Here is a 6419-nt window from a genome sequence, read left to right as displayed (position 1 = left end):
TACAGTTTATTCGATAGGACCAGTCTCGATCATGTTGCACAAAATTATCCTTACAAAAGTGGACAGGCTTTGGCCTACATCCACTTAATTCTCTTCACAAACCTTCATGTTTTGAATGTGTACCGGTGGATGATTTTAGTGTCTATATATGTGTTATTAAATCATCGTTATTTATTACAATGTAGTTAGTCATGTACATGTATTAATATGAACTGTAATATTGGTTAATTTTGCTTTTTTATTTTATTGTTTACTTTTAACGTTGGGTTCGTTGCCGACTTTGCGCGTGTGTCAGGCCTTCTGGACAATGCCCATACGTCTGTTGATGGCCTGACCACCGTGATGTTTGCAACGACCAGAGTACATGTACAGTACTAGACTGACAATTCAGCGAGTAGGTACTGTAAATTCATAATTATACGCAAGGAATTAATTATCGCGTAATTTCGCAAGAAGCATCTCTCGCGAAATCAAATTACATGCTGTTATTTTTATGTGCTGAAACCCATGTAAATTCTATTGATCAAGCGCCTTTCGCGAATTTTTATTCTCGCGATTTGACGTTGAAGCCGTCTCGCGATAAAAGTCTCGCGAAAAATAAGGAATCTACATATCCACCATCCCCTAGACTTTTAATACTGTACTTCACTGAGATTTATTTATTTATTTATTCTATTTAATAAACCTTTGTTAACCTTTATACAAGTGTTTCTTTTGTAAATCACTGAATCTGGATTTATGGAAACGTATAGGTTTCCCGTTACAAATGTCTCTGGAAAACATGTAAAATGAAGCCTGTGACAGCCTACAGTTCAACTAATATTTGTCTAAAACATGTTATTATACATAGCAGACATGTTATATTAACAATTTTAACATAAATAAACTTAAATCGGAGTGTTTGTACTAAAATCTTTTCCCAAATTTAAAAATCTGTATTTATGAAGAGATATACTTTGTACTTAAACTTTCATAACCTATTATAGTTTGAGATGTATTTTTTTTTTGACTTTACTTTGTTCTGCTGTTTCAGACTGATCTGAAGGATATGGAGATGATGCGCTTTGTTTTTATGACTTGTACTTTGTTCTGCTGTTTAGGGCTGAAGGATATCGGGATGATGCGCTTTGTTTTTATGACTTGTACTTTGTTCTGCTGTTTCAGACTGATCTGAAGGATATCGGAGATGATTGCTTTGTTTTTATGACTTGTACTTTGTTCTGCTGTTTCAGACTATCTGAAGGATTTTGGGGAAAAGATGGCTCCCAGCAGATGTAACAGAGGAAAATGTGAATATGTATTTATTTCATAGCACAAAGTGATAGCATGAAGCAGATTGAAAAAAAAAAAATATTTGTGCCTTTTATGTGAGACATATTTATCATTTATTAGTTGGACCATTTTAAACCTTATCAATGTTTTTTTAAATAGAATTTACACGCACATATTTCTTTATTAAGGCTTTTTTTAAAAATAAGTAATGGGGCTCTGAATTTCAAGGCAATAGATCAATCTATCAAACAAGGATTATAATATCCATGCAAATTGTTATTGATTTGCAATTCCCTTTAAATTTAAATTAAATATTGCAATTTTTTTTTCTTTTTAAAAATTGGGTTAAAAGGGGTTCTTAAAATTTCAGAAGATTCGCAATGTAACTGCTCCAAAAGACAATGAAGAGTCAAACTATGCCCCCCGATTTTAAGCTGGTTTTGACCGATGGTCAAGCAACATGCAATGCATTGGAAATGGAGAAACTAGAAAGAATTAGGTATGATGTCATTTTTAGAGGGGAAATTTTGAAATCAGTTTTACAGTATAACAACGATTTAACAGTACATATTTTTTCTTTTGAAGCTTAGACACTCCACCTGGTAGCAAGATATGTTTAAAGGGGAAAAGGGGTTGAACACGGCTTCCTAAAGCTGTATAATCGGAATGTTAACTTCTTTGGGGGGAAGGGTGGACAGAATCGCTGATAACTGGGAACTGAAAAAGGTAATGAAAAAAGTACCAGTTTAAAATTACAGGTGAATCAAATATCTCAAGTTCAAGAAACATTTTAAAAAGTTTTAGAGATAGGGGCTTGAAAGATCACTCGGAAATGAAATCCAGAATTTTCAGGTTCAACCATTATGGTTCTATTGTTATGTATATGAGAACAGAGATGTATACATTGAAAACATTCTTTTTTTTTTTTTAATTAGTAATTCTTACTTCAAACATTTTGACTCTTACCCATGACTTTACGGTTTGACCCACATTTGAAAAAAAAAATTTTATGGCTTTAACTGCCATCATACAGGGACATTGATGTGTCAAATCGCATTTGTTTTTACAGAAATTATCGAAGCAGCCCGGTTTATTTGGGGTCTGAGGGAGGTCCACCTCCTTTTTTTCCATTTGGACAAAAACCAAGAGATAGCAAAACAACAACAGTAAAAAGGGGGATATATAAAATTCTTGTATTATGTTACTTTAATACAATGTATGCTCAGAAAAAAATTTTTTTGTCTTTAATAAAAATTTACATTCATGGGATTTTATATGGTCGTAACGAAGAAGATATTTATAAAACAAAAAAAACTGTATTTTATGCTTTGCTTAACTCTTGTTAAATAGAAAACCAGAACTTTAAATCCCTGGAAGTTTCAACAAAAGAGAAAAAGTCAGAGGATGATGAATTTGAACAGCAAAAAAAAGCTACAATTGCCGAAGCTCTTCAGGCAAAGGAAGAAGGAAAAGCTATAACTTTGGAGGTCAAAAACAGGTAATAAATTTCAATCAAAGATCTGTATAATTTATATAATAAATGAAATGTATAATTTCTCATTACTCAAGTTTTAATTTTTACCTCAGAAGGAGCTCATGCTCTGTAGTCAGCAGTATTCTAATCAAGATCACTACTATATATAAGCTCTGTTTGGATCAAACTTGCATCTTGGGCTGGATTTATCAGAATTACATGATATCTTGTATTTGATATTTGTCTGACAGATGGGCCAGGATAAGGATATTGCTCGGATTGTTGAGATGGGGTTCACGGCTCAGCAAGCCAACCAAGCATTAAAACAAGTAATGGAGACGTCAATCAGGCCATTAACGGGGTTTCTGAACAATGACAGGAGGGCGGGGGGTGGTTTTGGGGGGAGGAAAGGCCGAGGGGAGAGGGGAAGCGAACATTCCCCCCAGAGAGGACAGGAGGGGGAAAAGTCTGTTATCAGCTAATAACATCGCACTTTGTAATTGGGTATATAAAATAGTGGAATTATTTTCTTTCTTTATTCTAGGATATTGAAAGGTAACATTTTGATTGAGATATCTCAGTGTCTGTGTTTTATTTTTGTGTTTATGGCAGGTGGCAGAAATAATGAAATCGGGTGATGTAGAAAATGAGGAGTCCAGACCATCAGGGCCCACAACTCTGTTTGATTTCCTAGAAACAAAAATTAAACCTTCAAAGGATGAAAAAAGGGAGGGAAATAGAATTTTAACTTTGTCATATACTTTCTATAATGCAACCACAGGATTTTTTGTTAATAATTCTTTTAAAATACAAAAGGAAAGCCAAAAGGTTCCCAGCCTTTAAAAGCTATGATTACTCTGACAATAGATCTGGTGATAATAGGGGTTATAACAATAGGAGAGAGCAACAGGCAAAATATCAGGATCCTCCCCCCCGGTCAAAAAAATGACAATAGAACTAACGAACGGAGAGCAGAATCAAGACAGAATGATCGGTCCAACTGGGACAATAAACCAAATTTTAATTCAGACAAGCAGTCCCGAAATAACACTCGGGAGAAGTCATATAATGAGAGTGGTAGAGGACAGGGATTCAATGTAGAGAAATCCAACAAGAATGAAAGTAACCAAAGGAGAGACAGAGGTCAACAGAGAACGTCAGATAAAGGGGGCTACAATGATAGGGGTGACAGAAGTGATAGGGGAGGTAATCCAGAAGAGGGGGCTACAATGAAAGGGGAAATAGAGAGAATAGAAGTGATAGGGGAGGTAACCCTGAACAAAGACCGTCAGACAGAGGGAGCTACAACAAGAGGGGATATAGAGAGACTAGGAATGATAGGGGAGGTAACTCAGAGAGATACAGCGACGGTAGACCTAAAACTGGTTATCAAGATAAGCGACAAGGAAAGGCACAGGACTACCAACAGAATCACCCAGATCAGAGATGTCTAATCGTGATTCAAGACAAGACTCTTCTTATCAGAATAAGCGAAATCAGCCTCCTTCCTCCGGGGGAAAAGTTTGAGTCAAACATGCAGTATAACAATCAGTATACAATGCCCCAAGCCTAAAGCCACAGTTTAACCCTGGTGTCCCACCTCCCCCACTTCCTCAACAATTCAACACATCAGTGCCAAATCAAGGGGTAAGTTTTTATATTGCCAAATCCTGGGGGGAAGTCTCCTATCTGTGCCAAATCAAGGGATAAGTCTCTTATCAGGGGCTAATAAGGGGGTTTGTTTTTATCAGTGTAAAATCCATGTGTAAGTCTCTTTTAAGTACCATTGATCCAGAGGTAAGTTTCTTAACAGTACCATTGATCCAGAGGTAAGTTTCTTATCAGTACCATTGATCCAGGTTTAAATCTCTTATCTGTGCCAAATCCAGGGGTAAGTCTTATGATTGTCAAACCCAGGGGTAAGTCTGTCATCAGTGTAAAATTATTATTTATGCCAAATTAAAATGTCAAGCTAAAAATGGATATCACTAATTGCTTGTAAAACATTTTTTTTAAAAAGAAGTGATTAAATGATTTATATATATAGTGCAGTGACCTTGACTCAAATCAAACTGATTTACTGTAATTTTTACGAGGTACAAGTTTGAAGTCATTCAGTTACTATTAATTTGTTATAGGTTTATAACACAACATGGAAAGAGGGATAGGTCATGGCCAAGTATTGGGAAGACAACAAGGTCTGCTATAGACATCTGAGTACAAAATTTGATTCACTAATGGCATGATGTGTCAATTTATTACCAGTGTAGACAATTTCCAGTGACCGATATATTTTTTTGGGTTTTTAATTTTAGTACTATCCAGCGGTTGTGGGGAATTATATCCACGGTACCCTACCGTGGTTGTGAACTTTACAGAGTACGGTAACTCCGAGGAAGTCCGACTTAGTGATGTCAGACCTGATCCACAATTCCTGGTGAGTGTCTACTGTATTTTATCCCATAAGAATCATGAAAATGCAATACTTAGATACCTTTATGGATACATGCTGCCGTAAGATAACTTATTTTCATTCATCATTCTTGTTAAGAAACTGAAACGGGCTTGTTTATCAAGAAATATTCTTAAACGTGAAAAATGGCAATCTTTAAATGGAAATAACCTGTGTGTGTGAGCATAGAGTCCTGTTAAATGACATATTTTTCTGTATATATGATTAATTTGTCCTTTTGGAATCTGGAGGAAGCCTAGGACCCCCTGCTCTACCTCAACAACACGGATCATCCAGCAATTCTCAAATCCGAACCATGGAGTTCCATCGCAAGCGGACGGATCAAACCGACAGGCAGCAAACGTTCTACCAACCACCGAAACGCCAGCCATTATACTGAGAAAACGATGGAACTACCAAAAAAAATGAACGATTCACAAATAATTGGGAAAAAACCCCCTTTAATTTTAAAAAAATTTATTATAAACCAGTGTTTTCTTAATTTATTTAAAAATTAATTTTTTTTTAATTATTTTGGTAAAAACCCAAAAAGTTTTAAACTTATTCCATTTTAAGTGTTATTTTTAAATTGATTGTTATTCGAACACATATATGAATGGATAAAAAATTAATTTTTGTATCATATACCTGTATAACTTGTTGCCTACATGTAGACTTGGGTCAGAAATGTATCATTCTGCTTGATGTGCTCAGTTTGAATGTGTTTCTAAAAGGGAAAAGGAGAAACTGACTTATTCTCTAAATTCATGATGAAAATTTAATTATGGAATGAATTAAAAAGCTACCCAAGTTATACTATATAATCTAGGTTGGGATAGTTTACACTTTATAAACCGAGAAGCATCTTGCTAGCAAATATGGAAAAATCCTCTCTAGCTTAATATAAAAAACAGAGGTACAATCATTTAAACTTGGTCAATTACTGCATTTTAGATAAAAAGTTGTGGAAAGCTTTCAACGTGATAGAACACTGGGTTTTCTTTGTATATAAAGAATACGCATTTCTCTTGAAACCTGTAATGAATTTTTCACGATTAATATCAATGACCTTGAATTTGCTGGAATATCTGGTCAAGGTCATTAGACAACATAGGTCATTAACAATTGCTGTAACAAGTAGGGGCTTCTAAGGATTCTCAATTAAAAGTTCAATCCAGGAAAAGAATTTTATACTTTTCTGCCAATGACCTTAAACTTGCT

General features: G+C 35.0%; 1 pseudogene; it reads left to right on the top strand.

Moving 5' to 3' along the window:
• The first annotated feature begins 342 nt into the window (after nucleotides 1-342).
• On the top strand, nucleotides 343-5604 carry LOC134252937 (tudor domain-containing protein 3-like; annotated as a pseudogene).
• The last annotated feature ends 815 nt before the right edge of the window (nucleotides 5605-6419 follow it).

This window comes from Saccostrea cucullata, unplaced genomic scaffold (genome assembly GCF_032062105.1).
Source record: "Saccostrea cucullata isolate Sc308-1 unplaced genomic scaffold, CSIRO_AGI_Scuc_v1 ctg4253, whole genome shotgun sequence".
Classification (NCBI taxonomy): domain Eukaryota; kingdom Metazoa; phylum Mollusca; class Bivalvia; order Ostreida; family Ostreidae; genus Saccostrea; species Saccostrea cuccullata.
This window is presented reverse-complemented; position numbering and strand designations above follow the sequence as displayed.